Source organism: Sus scrofa, chromosome 13, assembly GCF_000003025.6.
Source record: "Sus scrofa isolate TJ Tabasco breed Duroc chromosome 13, Sscrofa11.1, whole genome shotgun sequence".
In the NCBI taxonomy this organism is placed as follows: Eukaryota; Metazoa; Chordata; class Mammalia; order Artiodactyla; family Suidae; genus Sus; species Sus scrofa.
In genome coordinates, this window is record NC_010455.5 from 99,348,332 (window position 1) to 99,364,737 (window position 16,406).

Genomic DNA, 16,406 nt, shown 5'->3' on the forward strand with positions numbered 1-16,406 from the left:
TCAATAGTGTAGTTCTTCCTATGTCAACTTAACCTTCCAAAGTTAATGAGTTATATCTATGTTTATTAAATATATTTAAATGCTTTATTATTTTTTTATATATAGTTCTATCTTCCTTACCAAGCTGAAAAATCTTAAAAGAGGCACTATTTCGTATTCATCATCTCTACTTACACAGTGTTTAGCATAATGTTATTGTATGGATGGATGGATGAACAGATGGACAAACAGACAAGAATATTAGTTCTGGCTGCTCCATTCACCTCTAAGATAAACAATCACTTGAAACTCCAGAAATGAAGTAATCAGCTTTGGGTTTTCCTCAACTTAAATCTGTCAAGTAAGCCTGAAGTTTTGTAATTGAAAAAATGTGTAGGTGATCAGATAAGAGAAACTGAATGATAAGGACATTTGTCTCCCAGTGCTTTTGGCCACAGGAATGTCAATTCCCCTAACCATCCTGAGTCTTTCCCCAGAAGAAAAGATCAGCAATAGCAGAGGAGGCAAAAGTTTGCCAGGCTGTGTCCTTTTCCTCTCTGTGGGAGTTTGGAACAATGAGCCAGCTTAGCCCTGATGACTGGACCCCAATTTCCATATGTAAACAGAACCCAATAATAAAAGTGAATTTTAAAAACTATGTCTCACCTCAAATTGAAAGGAGCAGAAGGAATGAAAATTGCAAGGAGCTGCCTAAACATCCTAGCGGGTCCTGTAATCCTATTCTTCCTTCCTTCCTCAATTTATAAAATGCTGTTTTCAGAAGACATTAATTAACATTTCAATCTAAGATCTTACAAATGGATAGCATCTCAGCAGAGCCCCTGAGGATGAGGATGCTGTAAAGCTCAGACTTCTTCTCACCAGGATGGCTCCAACTGGCTGGCCTTATGTCCTGCCTCTGCTCCTGGGTTGGCTGGAACAAGGATGATCCCATTTCCACTTTGAGCCTGAGGCTGGTCCAAGACCTTCCTCTTCAGACGCCATGGCTGCTGCCCTCAGCTGGGATGATGAAGCTTAGAGTCCTTCCATCACAAATTCTAAATGCTCTTTTAAAAAGACTGCAGTAACTCTTCTCAAAATAAACAAAGTGGCACCTGCATTTGGGAAATTTACTGGGCAGCAGCTAACTCTAGCAAGGTGGTTATTTATCCTCATTAGAGTTACTGCCTGCACATCAGCAGAGAGGGAGTGCCTCTCCACACCTGGGGAATCTAAGCCTGTACATGCTGTTTCTAAGTCACTGGTTCCCGAATGCCAGTCCAAGGGCATAGGCCGCTCAGCTCCATCAGAACCAATGAGGAAGCTTTTCCAAAATACAGATGCCTGAATTGACCTCCAGAGATCCTGATTTATGAGGCTGGAGGAACAACCTAGGAAGCCATCTGCATTTTTAAAGAGCTCCTCTGGTGATCCTGACATAGAACCAGGTTTAGGAGCTGCTAGCAAGACTTTTGAGATATGTGGCACTTTAAAAAAAATAACACTTTAAAAATGAAAGTATCTTTATTTTTATCATGAAATGTTACATTCTCATGTTAACACTTCAAAAATCCAGGAAAACATACATGAAGAACTATATATCACTCAAAATGTTTATTACCCAGGGCTAATTACTATGAAGATTTTGGAGAACCTTTTTCCAAACAATTTTATGTGTGAATATATATAATTTAAAATAAATGTCAGTTTTCTTAGCTACACCCTATATATGTATAATGATCATTCTATTAACCAAAATTATGTATTCTAACACCAGGCTTGGCAAGACTTTTTTAGCAGAATTAGAAATAATGTAATTGGGGAAATAACAATTGAATACAATTTAAATTTTTTTTAAAAAAAAGAAAAAGAAATATTGTAGGAACCTGCATAGGACCTCAGACAAAATAGAGTACCCTGTGGAAAATTATTAGAGAGTAAATATTCACTAGTATTCCCCATTGTTCCATGTTAGAATTTTTTTAAGTACTAGCCAAAGTATCAACAAGCGAACCACAAACCTCAGATTCAATGTTCAGGAGTCATAGGGAAGAGGAAAGAGAAGACAAATGTTAGAGAAAAGTCAGGTGAAGGAGATATTGTCAGATAAAATACAGGATTTCAAATTTGAATTCTAGATAAACAAATTTTTTTTTGTATAAGTATATAGCAACTTTATCTGAAATTCAAGTTTAATGAGGCATCTTATATTTTTATTTGCTGAATCCAGCAACCCTAGAAGGAGGGAACCCGAGTTTTGCTGGGGCAGAGTTGGCCTAGGGTACAGGCAGAAGTGAGCAGACAGGACCAGACTCCAGGTCCAAGAGCAAGTCATAGCAAAGACTCACTAGCTCTGACATGTCTCAGAGTCTGACACAACTCTGTCACATTGAGAAGCCAAATCCCAACCCACCCGCACACCTGTGCCCCCCAGCTCAGTGCATAATGAGAATCAAGCTACTAGAACCCACCATTCATGTAAGGCAGTCAGCATCCTCACCCATGCTCACTCCTCTTTATTGAGGGTTAGATGTCCTTCTCCCAGTGCATCCTCTGGGGCTAAATAATGATGTACCCCAAGAAAGTTTCCTTTAGCAATGACTTTATTTCTTTAATTCTAATTCTTGTTTTTTTTTATTTTTTATTTTTTTAATCTATATAATGATTTTTATTTTTTTCTGTTATAGCTGGTTTACAGTGATCTGTTAATTTTCTACTGTACAGCATGGTGACCCAGTTACACATACATGTATACATTCTTTTTTCTCATATTATTATGTTCCATCATAAATGACCAGACATAGTTCCCAGTACTACATAGCTGGATCTCATTGCTAATCCATTCCAAAGGCAATACTATGCATCTATTAACCCCAAGCACCACATCCATTCCACTCCCTCTCCCTCCCCCTTGGCAAGAACAAGTCTATTCTCCAAGTCCCTGATTTTCTTTTCTGTGGAAAGGTTTATTTGTGCCACATATTAGATTCCAAATAGAAGTGATATCATATGATATTTGTCTTTCTCTTTCTGACATGCCTCGCTCAGTATGAGAGTCTCTAGTTCCATCCCTGTTGCTGCAAATGGCATTATGTCATTCTTTTTTATGGCTGAGTAGTAGTCCATGGCGTATATATACCACATCTTCCTAATTCAATCATTTGTCGATGGACATTTGGGTTGTTTCCATGTCTTGGCTATTGTGAATAGAATTGCAATGAACATGCGGGTGTATGTATCTTTTTTAAGGAAAATTTTGTCCGGATATATGCCCAAGAGTGGGATTGATGGATCATATGGTAGTTCTATGTATAGTTTTCTAAGGTACCTCCATATTATTCTCCATGGTGGTTGTACCAGCTTCCATTCCCACCAACAGTGCAGGAGAGTTCCCTTTTCTCCACTCCCCCTTTAGCACTTGTTATTTGTGGACTTATTAATAATGGCCATTCTGACTGGTGTGAGGTGGTATCTCATGGTAGTTTTGATTTGCATTTCTCTAATGATCAGAGATGTTGAGCATTGTTTCATGTGCTTGTTGGCCAGCTGTATATCATCCTTGGATAAATGTCTATTCAGTCTTTTGCCCATTTTTCCATTGGGTTGTTGGCTTTTTTGCTGTTGAGTTGTATAAGTTGTTTGTATATTTTAGAGATTAAGCCCTTGTCAGTTGCATCATAGGCAGCTCCAGTTTACAGGTTTGATCCCCAGCCTCGCACAGTGGGTTAAAGAATCTGGTGTTGCTGTAGCTGCGGCGTAGGTTGCAACTGCGGCTCAGATCTGATCTTTGGCCTGGGAGAGGAATTCCGTATGCTGTGGAGCACCCAATAAAAGAAAAAAATAAAATTAAATAGCAAAACAAAACAAAAGTCTCTCCTAGCCCTTTTCCTCTTCCAGAATTGATAATCTTTTCTGATCTTGTTTTTAAAAAATGGAGGGAACAAACTAATAGTTAATGAATATTATGCGGAAAGGCCTTCTCTGGAGGGGACAAGAAATCCAGGCTCTGTCACTGTTTAGCTGTGTGCCCTTGAGCAAGATTCTTACCTTATGAGCTCCAGTTTCTTCACCTACAGAATGAAGACAATAATAGAAATCTCCTTATAGGATTGTTGTGAAATTGGAAAGAGATAGTATTTTAGAGCACTTAGAAGAATTCCTGGCATGCAGTAAACATTCAGTAAAAATTAGCCATTAATATTAATGTTTTGGAGAAGAAGGACAGATTGACCATACCAGGGTAAGTGGCTTAGTGAAATCACAGAGAGGCACTTAGGCTGACTTTGGAGTTGAGGAATGACATGCCAAAGGAGATGACAAGAAAGAGGCCTCTGTGAGGAAGGAACCCTTCGGGACTAGCAGGCTGCCCTCTTACAGGGTCCTTCCCGCAGCCAGCCTGTCTAGAAGACTAATTTGGTTTAGGCTTCCCCTCTCTAGGGGTTCACTATTTCTGCCCAGAATATTCCAGACCCTGGGAGAGAATAGACATTCTGGAGGAATCTGCCTCTGTCACCAACAAGCTGTTCAAGCCTGGAAAAGCAGCTCAACCTCTCTGGGCCTCTGGGGCCTCATCTGTGATGGTCCTTCCTGGGTAGTAGAGTGATGAGAAGTCCCTAAGGAACCTTGCTCAGCAGATAAGGTGACCCAGTGCAAAGCAGATAATTGGGGGACCTTCGCTATTGGACAGATGGACCCTCACTCTTTCCCCTACCTCCCTGTTTGGATGAAGAGATCTGAAAGAGAAGAACTAAGCCACATGTGGAAATGCTGTGTCCTTCTCAGCAAGAGTCAGAATGGAAAAAGCAGGGGGTGTACTGTGGGAAGATTTGCATAGATAGTGTTTCTGGGTACCTGTTTCCAGAATATTTCTCTCTGAAATAATTAAGGGCAAAAACCAGAGTGCTACAGGCAAAGCTCCTGGCTCCATGTGGCAGGTTTGATTCTCTCCTGGTTTCCTCTGAGGCCATCTTTCCCACTGGCCCCATCCCTCACCTGCACAGCTTAGAAAACTCCAAGATGGGTGACAAATTCTCTCTGGAGTTGCTTAAGGAATGACTTCTACTGACCCCTGGCTACTCCCTCTGTGAGGAAGGGCACATTGAGACATATGCAGAAACCAGTGGAGGCCCAGGATGCAGCTGCCTCCATCTCTTTGTTCAAAGTATGAGTTAGGTTAATTCATGGGCTTCCTCTGTTTACAGGGCTGAAGAAATAACAACTTTTTCAAAAAGAAAAAGTGGCCAAACAAAAAGCGGGAGGCAGGCTTTGGTGGCTGTAAAATAAATTAAGAGGAGAAAATCACCAAGTGATTTTTCCCAGGCATGTTTGCTTTGTCTTTGAACATTTTTTTTCTCCTGTTATGTTAGTGGGTTAATTGCCTTCTGACACTGAGTGACAGTAAGACATTTTTGCCTGCTAAGATAAAGCAAAGTTAATTGAAGGAAGTTAGTATGAAATTATAGCCAAAGTGACTCCTACTCTCACACATAATGTTTCTGAGAGCTTGGCTTCCAAGAAATCAGCCATCAGTCACCTAGAGTTCTGTGTCCATCACGAATGAATGACATGGGAATCTATAAACCATGAATCCTGAACATCATTGGAGTATAGAAAGCAATGGTGCTTGTCTCTAGAAAATTCATTAGCAATGTCTTCAGCATAGAGGGAAGCCAATTGTTTCTATATTTAACCATAATTTTATTTTTGAATATAAACTCAGATGGCTGAGTGCATTCATTTCTGAAATATGTTTAACCCAAATACACAAATTGTTCAGTCTGCTCAGTCCTTCAGTGATGGAAACAGTGCCTGCTAAAGCACAAAACCTGGTTGTTCACTTAACTGGCTGTTGCGTTGTTGGATCTGTAGAGATGAAAAATAGGGAGGATGTCAGGTCTCCAACCCTGTGTCTACTAGGGAGCATCAGAGCCTAATTCTTTTAAAATACCAAAAATCTCCCAATTCCTAAAGGGGCTCTTTGATCAGCATCTCTCATAAATTCAAAGGAAAGTACTGTGATTATCTAGTCAGTAACAAAGCAAATGGGATTCAATTAGTCATTGGCTGGGGCATCATTTGCTGGTAATAAGAATCACCTGCCTGCAAAAGCATCTAGAAATGCTGGTCCAGGCAAAATGTTTAGATGAGCTGGGCTCACACCTCCTTCTACCTGCTCTTCCCCTCACACCAAGAACTTAGTCCCAAGTATGTGACAGCAAGATGAAGGTACCAGTAAGGAGTTGGCTCATTTAACCAGCATTGCTGAGTGCCTCCTCTGTGCTAGGAACTGTACCAGGGGCTGAGACTACCAAGATAAATGAAGGCAGGTGACAGTTCCCTGCCCAGGAGGGTCACACACAACCTAGTGGGGGAGTTGTTTGAGTTAACCAGGAATTGAGGTTCATGACAGGGGTAAAAACAGGCATGTGAATTAGATCTACATTTGAAGTTGCTTCAGCACCTAAACATAATTTAAAGGAAAACTTTTGGACCTTGTCAGCATGTTTTACTTATGTGCTATTGACAATCCAGATGTTTCTCATCATCAGAGTATTTGGCATGACATGGATCCAGAGCCATATCATCAGAGTTTTTACATTCAAATATTACATGAAATTATTTGAACATGGAATTGACACAACCTGAACAAGTTAATTTCCCAAAGATGATGAACAATAACCCCAAATAGTTAAAAATAATCATATTTTGAAATAAAAACAAGCTACTGCTTGACCTAAGACATTTCTAATGACACCTGATGACAAGGATACTCAAAAATTTTTTTGGAATTCCCGTCGTGGCTCAGTTGTTAACGAAGCCGATTAGGAACCATGAGGTTGCGGGTTCGATCCCTGGCCTCGCTCAGTGGGTTAAGGATCTAGCATTGCCATGAGCTGTGGTGTAGGTTGCAGACGCGGCTTGGATCCCACGTTGCTATGGCTGTGGTATAGACCAGCGGCTACAGTTCCGATTAGACCCCTAGCCTGGGTGGGAACCTCTATATGCCGAGAGTGTGGCCCCAGAAAAGACAAACAGACCAAAAAAAAAGAAAGAAAAAGAAAGAAAAAGAAAAAATAAATAAATAAATACGTTTTTTCTTCTACCAGAAAAAACAATCAAGGGACCCAGGGTGAATAAAACATGCGCCCAACAGGGAAGTCCAGGATGGTAGAATCAAAATTTAGATGAGGCTAAAACATTTAGTTCCATAGTCAGAGATAAGATTTAAAAGATTGAGGAATAGAAGAAGGGTAGGCTGGGAAACAATGAACGTATATACCTTTGGGACACGTGATCACTTTGACAAGGATTTTAATCTGCCAGATATTTTTACTAATCTGCCAAATTCAACTTCATGGTGGCACATGCACAGACATTAAAATGCTAGAGAAAATGAATTAAAATCCTGGCAATTCATTGATGGTTTTGAACTAGTTTTGAACTCTTGAATGAACTCAGAACTGGCAATTAATTGAGGCTTAGATCGTAGGCTTTTAAAATTGGGAGAAAATTTAGGATCTTTCTGACTAACCCCATCATCCTCTACAGTAAGGAAACTGAGTATCTGAGGGGTTAAGGAACTTAGTCAAGGTCACCAGATAGTTCATGGCAGTGGCGGGTCTAGAAAATAGAGTCTACACTTGAGGGTAAGAATAAAAGGTTGACAAGTCAGGATGTGAAATGACAGACAACCCAATAATGTAATCATATGGGTAGAAAAAAATAGCTATGTTAAAAGTTTGAGGAAGTAGAGTTAACAAAACTGATGAATAAAAGTTAAGGATTATTTTAATAATTAATAAAGGTGTTCCTGCTGTGGCACAACAGGATCAGTGGCGTCTCTGGAGTTCCAGGATGCAGGTTCCATCCCCAGCCCAGCACAGTGGGTTAGGGATCCTGAGTTGCCACAGCTGCCTCTTGGGTCTGATCCCTAGCTGGGGAACTCGGTATGCCAGCGGGTAGCCAAAAAAAGGAGAAAGAATTAATAAGAATCTTTTAATTGAGGACAACCATCCTTGTCAGCCCTGATCATATAAAGAAATTATCTTCAGGTGAGGGAATAGCCACAGGATCTCAGAGGGCACACCTAGAACAGCCTGCTGCTAAGACACTGGAGACTCATGCTCCAAAAAACAGCAGGGGTGATTCTGCCCCATGTCCTTCTTGCAGGTTTGTGGGAAAGGCAGATGCAAGCCCTGCCATATGGGGGTCTTCCCTAGGAATCCCAAATCCCAGTCCTAGATTTTCAGTGAACTACGGTGCAGCCACTTCTATTCCAAGGAAGCATTAGAACCCTGACCCCTGGGGCAGTGTGTTCCCACACAAACATCTCCAGGTAATTCTGTTCATGAAATAGTGCAATACTGGCAGTCTCAGTAAATGCCTTTCTGGAGAATGTGATTCACAAATACCATAGATAGCATAGAGTCAGTGGTCCCTTGCCTCTTGGATTTTACAGATGAGTATATTTTCAAATAAATTGAAGATATTCACTGGAAACTTTCTACTTTGTGAAGTAAGGACATTTATAAAAATATATATTCCTATCATACAAGAAAGATCCTTTTAATATCCAGAAATCAGGAAGGAGATTTATAAGAAAAAAATGCATTTAGAAACTTCATGAAAATCTATATTGCCCTTTTTTCTTTTTTAATTTCATCAGTAAAATTGGACCAGTAAAATTTTTTAATGATTTTTATTTGTTCCATCATAGTTGGTTTACAGTGTTCTGTAAATTTCTACTGCACGGCGAAGTGACCCAGTCACACACACATATACACATACATACATACATATACATATATATTCTTTTTCTCACATTATCCTCCATAGCTCCCTGTGCTATACAGCAGGATCTCATTGCTTATCCACTCCAAATGTAATAGTTTGCATCTACTAACCCCAGACTCCCAGTCCATCCCACTTCCTCCCCTCCCTCCTCCCCCTTGTCAACCACAAGTCTATTCTCCAAGTCAACAAGTTTGTTCTGTGGAAAGTTTCATTTGTGCCATATATTAGATTCCAGATATAAGTGATATTGTATGGTATTTGTCTTTCTCTTTCTGACTTACTTCACTTAGGATAAGAGGCTCTAGTTCCATCCATGTTGCTGCAAATGGCATTATTAAAACTTTGTCGTGGTTATCTTAAACCAGCCCACAGACAGCATTTAGAAACTCTGACAATCATGCAGTCAGTAGCAGAGCCACTTCCAGAAAGCACCACCCAGAGTGGGAAGGAGCTACAAACCTGTACTTGACCTCTTCTTCCTTCCATCCTCTAGACTCTTGCTGGGCCTTCCATTGGTCGAACCCATTTGGAAGCCAGGAGGCAGGGGAGCCCAGAAGCATGAAGAATGGCCCTGGTGGGAGGGGGAAGGGGAGAAATGGAGAGTAACCACACAGAACCATTCCAGAAGTATAATAGGTGATCATTCTACTTTTAAGTTTCAGTTGTTAGAAACTTAAAACTCTATCAATGCAAGAGGTGTGAGAGCATTTTCATGTGCTTAATTTTCTTATACCACTGTTTTCTTTCTAGTGCCATTTTTCTGCTGAGGATTTTGGTGCTGATGTATGAATTAAATACTAGATACACATAAACTTTGTTCTCTGAATCTTGTTTGTCCTAAATGTGTTTGAGATTTATAACCATTAGTCATTCAGTTCTAATAATTTGTTCACACAATTTTTCTTCTTGATTTGTTCCTAAGTCATAAGTAGTGACTTAAGAAGGGGGGGATTTTTATTTAAAACTGAAACTGATTTTAGCTATTTCTTTTGTTAACTGACTTCTGTTTTTATTTTATTATTTATTTATTGAAGTATGGTTGATTTACAATGTTGTGTTAGTTTCAGATGTCCAGCAAAGTGATTCAATTATACATATATGTATTCTTTTTCAGATTCTTTTCCTTTATAGGTTATTACAAAATATTGAATATATTTCCCCCTGCTATCCAGGTGGTTCTTGTTGGTTATCTATTTTATATATTATAATGTATATATGTTAATCCCAAACTCCTAATTTATTCCTCCCCCCCCTTTCTCTTTTTGTAAAGAGGTTTCTGTATGTTAATCTTATATCCTTTTGTAACCATATTTGTTTTCTACATCTGTGGGTTTATTTCTGTTTCATGTATAACTTCATTTGTATCATTTTTTTCTAGATTCTACATATAAGCAATATCATATAATCTTTGTCTTTCTGTCTAGCTTGTTTCATTTAGTATGATAATCTCTAGATCCATCCATGTTGTAAATAGCATTATTTCATTCTTCTTTATAACTAATATTTCATTGTAATATTTCAAACGCACATCATTCACATGTATTCATTCACGCACACCACATTTTCTTTATCTATCCATCTATTGATGGACACTTAAGTTGCTTCCATATCTTGGCAATTGTAATCAATACTTCTGTGAACATTGGGGTTCATGTATCTTTTTGAATTAGTGTTTTGGGTTTGGGGGACATATACCCCAGAGTAGAATTGCTGGGTCAATTGGTAGTTTTGTTTTTAGTTTTTTTGAGAAACCTCCATATTGTTTTTCATGGGGACTGCATCTGTTTACATTCCCACCAACGGTGTATAAGCGTTCTCTCTTTTCCCATGTCCACACTAAAATTTATTTGTGTTCTTTTTAATGCTAACCATTCTGATAGGTGTGAGATAGTATCTCATTGTGGATTTGATTTGTATGTCCCCGATGATTAGTGATGTCGAGCATCTTTTCATGTGCCTGTTTCCATCTGCATTTCCTTTTTGGAAAAATGTCTGTTCATTTCTCTGCCCACTTTTTAATTAGGATGTTTGTTTATTTGTTTTTGATGTTGAGTTGCATGAGCTGTTTATATATGTTGGATATTAACCCCTTATCTATTGTATCATTTGCAAATATTTTCTCCCTTTCATCATTTCATTTTGTTGATGGTTTCTTTTGTTATGGAAAAGCTTTTAAGTTTAATTAGTCCCATTTGTTTATTTTTGCTTTTCTTTATTTTGCTTTAGGACACAGATCCAAAAAATTATTGCTACAACACATGTCAAAATGTGTTCTGACTATGTTTTCCTCTAGGAGTTTTATAGTTTCTGATCTTACATTTAGGTCTTTAATCCACTTTGAGTTTATTTTGCGTATGGTATTAAGAGAAAGTTCTAATTTCATTCTCTTATGTGTACTTGTCCTGTTTTCCTAGTACTACTTATTGGAGAGACTATCTTTCATCCATTGCATATTCTTACCCACCTCCTTTCTTGTACATTTATTGACCATAAGTGCTAGGTTATGTTTCTGGGCTCTCTATTATGTTCTGTTGAGCTGTGTCTTATTTTTGTGCCAGTACCGTGCTGATTGATTACTTAGCTTTGTAGTATAGTCTGAAGTCAGGGATCTTGATACCTCCAACTTTGCTCTTTTTTCTCAAAATTGTTTTGACTATTTGGAGTTTCTGATGGTTCCATATAAATTTTAGGATTATTTGTTTCTATTGTGTGGAAAATGTCATGGGTATTTTGATAGAGATTGCATTAAATTTGTAGATTGCTCTTGGTGGCATATATATTTTAACAATATTAATTCTTCCAATCCATGAACATAGAATATGTTCTTTTATATCATCTTCAGTTTCCTTCATCTGTATTTTATAGTTTTCATAGTATAAGTCTTTTGCCTCCTTGGTTAAGTTTATTCTTTTTGATGTGATTTTAAATGGATAGTTTTCTTGCTTTCTCTTTCTGATAGTTCGTTATTACTGTATAGAAAAACAACAGATTTCTGTATATTAATCTTATAACCTGCAATTTCACTGAATTCATCCATTAGTTACAATAGTTTTTTGATAGAGACTCTTGTATTTTCTAAATAAAGAATCACCATCTGCAAATAGTTTTGGAGTTTTACTACTTCCCTTCCAATTTTTATACCTTTTATTTCTTTTTCTTTTCTGATTGCTGTGGCTTGGACTTCCAATACTATGTTAAACATAATTTGTTAGAGTGGGCATCCTTGTCCTAGTTCTGATTTTAGAGGAAAAGTTCTCAGCTTTTTACTATGATTATGATGGTAGCTGTGGGTTTGCCATAAATGGCCTTTATTAAGTTAAGATATATTCCCTCTATACCAACTTTGATGAGAGTTTATCACAAATTGATGTTTAATTTTATTAAATGATTTTTCTGCATCTATTGAGATGATATGTGGTTTTTATCCTTCCTTTTATTATTGTGGTATATCACATTGATTGATTCGTGGCCGTTGAACCATCCTTGCATCAAGTCCCAGTTGATTATGGAACAAATTCTCCTTAACTATGCTGTATGATCCTCTGTGTGTGTGTCTGTGCGTGTGTGTTCTTTTTAGGGCCACAACTGCAGCATATGGAAGTTCCCAGATTAGGGGTCAAATCAGAGCTCCAGTTGCTGGCCTATACCACAGCCACAGGATCTGAGCCACATCTGCAACCTACACCACAGCTCACTGCAATGCAAGATCCTTAACCCACTGAACGAGGCCAGGGATCAAACCTGGGTCCTCATGGATACTAGTTGGGTTTGTTACTGCTGAACCACAATAGGAACTCCAGTATATATTGTTGAAATCAGTTTGCTAATATTTTATTGAGGAATTTTGCCTCTATATTATCAGAGATACCAACCTATAATTTATATTGTCTTCATCATTTTGGCATCAGGGCAATGGTGGCCTCATGGAATGAATTTGGAAGTGTCCCCTCTTCTTTTCTGGAATAGTTTGAGAAGACTAGGTATTAGCTCTTCTTTTACATCTGATAAAATTCCCCTAAGAAGGCTTCCTGTCCTGGTCTTTTGTTTCATGGAATTTTTTTTTTTTTTTTTTTTTTCCATTTCTTGGGCTGCTCCTGCAGCATATGGAGGTTCCCAGGCTAGGGGTCGAATTGGAGCTGTAGCTGCCAGCCTATGCCAGAGCCACAGCAACGCAGGATCCGAGCCACATCTGCAACCTACACCACAGCTCATGGCAACGCCGGATCCTTAACCCACTGAGCAAGGGCAGGGATCGAACCCGCAACCTCATGGTTCCTAGTCGGATTTGTTAACCACTGCGCCACGACGGGAACTCCCATGGAAATTTTTTTAAGTTACAAATTCAGTTTCATTATTGATGATCAGTCTGTTCATATGTCTATTTCTTCTTGATTTAGTCTTCAAAAAGGTGTATATTTCTATAAATTTGTCCATTTCTGTAGGTTGTCCAGTTTTTTGATATATTGCTAATCATAGTATTCCCATATGATTGTTTTGTATTTCCATGATATTTGTTGTAACTTATCCTCTTTCATTTTTTATTTTGGTTATTTGGGACTTTTCTCTTTTTTTCTTGATGAGCCTGGTGAAAGGCTTATCAACTTTGTTTGTCTTTTATAAAGCCAGCTCTTGGTTTCATTGATCTTTTCTGTTTGGTGGTTTTAATTTTGTTTTTGTACTTTGGTCTCTATTTTATTTATTCCCTCTATGGTTTTTATTATTTCTTGCTTCTGCTAACTTTGGGCTTTGTTTGTTCTTTATTCTAATTCCTTTGATGGTGGGTTAGGTTGTTTATTTGAGAATTTGTTTGTTTCTTGAGGTAGGCCTGCATTGCTATAAACTTCCCCCTTAGAACTGCTTTTGCTGCATCCTATGGATTTTGAATGTTGTGTTTCCATTTTCATTTGTCTCATGATATTTTCTGATTTATTCTTTGATTTCTTCATTAACCCATTGTTTGTTTGTTTTTAGTAGCATATTGTTTAGTCTCCAGATGTTTGTATTTTTCCCATTTTCCTTCCTATAATTGATTTGTAGTTTCATATCATTGTATTAAAAAGTGCTTCATATGATTTCTATCCTCTTAAATTTGCCAAAATTTGTTTCATGTCTTCACATATGATTTATCCTGGAGAACATTCCATGTTCACTTAAAAAGAATGTGTATTCTGTTGTTTTGCGATGGAATGTCCTGTACATATCTATTAAGTCCAAATGGTCTAGTATATCATTTAAGGCCACTATTTCCTTATTGATTTTCTGTATGGATAATCTGTCCACTGACATAAGTGAAGTGTTAAAGTCCTCTACTATTATTCTATTATTGTCAATTTCTCCCTTTGTGTCTGTTGATGCTTGCTTTGCATATTTAAATATTACTGGATTTGGTTCATATATGTTAGCAAGTATAATATCCTCTTCTTTTATTGATCCTTTATCAATATGTAATACCCTTTTTTATCTTTTATCATAGATTTCATTTTAAAGCCTATTTTGTTTGATATGAGTATCACTACTCCCACTTTCTTGTTGTTTCCATTTGCATGAAGTATCTTTTTTCCATCCTCTCACTTTCAGTGGGTGTGTGTGTCTTTAGCTCTGAAGTGAGTCTCTTCTAAGAAGCATATAGATAACTCCTGTTTTGTTTTGTTTTGTTTTACCAATCAGGCACCCCATGTCTTTTAATTGAAGTATTTATTGCTTTGCCATTTAAAATGATTATTGATAGATAACCACTTATTGCCATGTTGTTACTTGTTTTCTGGTTGTTTCATTGTTCTTCTCTGTTCCTTTCATCTTCTTTTACTTTCTCCCTTTGTGGTTTGATGATTTTTTAGTGGTATGCTTGTGTTCCTTTCTCTCTAGTTTTTGTGTATGTATTCTACATTTTGATTTGTGGTTATCATGGAGCTCATATGTGTTGACCTATGACTATAGCTACTTGTTTTAAATTGGTGGTCATTTACGTTCAAGAACATTTTAAAAGATCTACATTTTTTTACTCCCCTCCCCCATATTTTGTGTTATTGTTGTCATATTTTGCATCTTTGGATATTTATCACCTCACTTTTTTATTTAGTTGATTTTACATTTTTCTTTTATTCTTCAAAATAGCTTATTTAAGTGGTTTGATCCTCTGCCTTTACTATATATTTGCCTCTACTAGGGGGAATTTTTCCTTTCCTATAGACAGTTCTTATCATAGCCTTTTCTCTCCCACTTAGAGAAGACCCTTTAACGTTTCTTTTAGGCTAGATTTAGTATTAATGAACTCTTTCAGTTTTTGTTTGTCTAAGAGGTTCTTTATCTTTCCTTTAATTAATTCTAATTGATAATCTTTCTAGTAGAGTATCCTGAGCTGCAGGTTTTTCTCTTTCAGCACTTTGAATATATCATGTCACTCCTTACTGGCCTGCAAGTTTGTTGCAGGAAAATCAGCTGTTAACCTTACAGGATTTCTATTGTATATGTCTTTTTTTTTTTTTTTCTCTTGCTGCCTTTAGAATTCTCTGCCATTTAAATCTTTTACTTTGGTCATTTTAAATATGATATGTACTTGGTGTGGGTATATTTTGGTTCCTTTTATTTGGGGCCCTCTCTGCTTCCTCTACCTGGATATCTGCTTCTTTCTTCAGGTTTGATAACTTTTCAGTCATAATTTCATCAAATTAATTTTCAGCCCCTTTCTCTAGTCTCCTTCTGGGACCTCTGTAATGTGAATGTTTGTACACTTCATGTTGTTTCAGAGGTCCCTTAAACTGTTCTCATTTAAATTTTTTTATTTTATTTTTGGCTCTTCTAATTACATAATTTCTATTATTCTACCTTCCAGATCACTTATACATTCTTCTGTATCATGTAGTCTTCAGTTAATTCCTCCTAGTGTGTTTTTCATTTTGGTTATTATATTCTTCAGTTATGACTGGTTCTTTTGGTTTTCTAGTCCCTTGTTAAAATTCACACTGGGTTCATCTATTCTTTTCCTTAATTCAGTTAGCATTTTTATTACCAACACTTTGAACTTTTTATCTGGTAGATTATTTCTGCTTCATTACTTTTTTTTTTTTAGGGTTTTTCTCTTGTTCTTTCAATTGAAACAAATTCCTCTGTCTTCTTATTTTGCTTATCTTTCTCTGTTTCTATGAAATTAGGGAAAACAGTTATCTATTTCAGGAGTGTTCTTGTGTGGGAGCATCCCTGTACAATTTGTGTGAGCCCAGTGGTTTTAGTGGGAGGGCTGAATCTGGCGTAAGCACAAGTAATATCTTCTCCTAAAGTGAGCTGGCAGCTGTTATCTTGGTAGAAGGTAGGGCTGAAAATGGAGGAGCCAGAGCTAGAGCCAGGTGTGAGATGGGCTTCTCCTTTGCTCAGTGGCCAACACCACCCTACTTAGGGCAGGGTAAGTTCCCAAGTTGCTAGGGCAGAAGCTCTGAGGGATGAGTCTGAGCTAGGCCATTTTTTCTATATGTGTGCTCTCCCCCATAACACCAGTATCTTCACCCCATAAGGAAGCAGTGCTGGAGCAAGAGGAGCTGAAGTGGATGCTTGGCATGGGTCAGGGCATGGGCTTTGGTGGTCTGAGCCCCAGTCAGAGTTCTGGACCACTCCCAATACACTTCCTCCATAAGTGCATT

At 37.8% G+C, this 16,406-nt stretch overlaps 1 protein-coding gene across 1 annotated transcript in view; it reads left to right on the top strand.

Annotated features, from left to right (window-relative positions):
* The window catches only part of LOC100514494 (schwannomin-interacting protein 1), a 774,043-nt gene that overhangs the window by 489,351 nt on the left and 268,286 nt on the right, over positions 1-16,406 (top strand).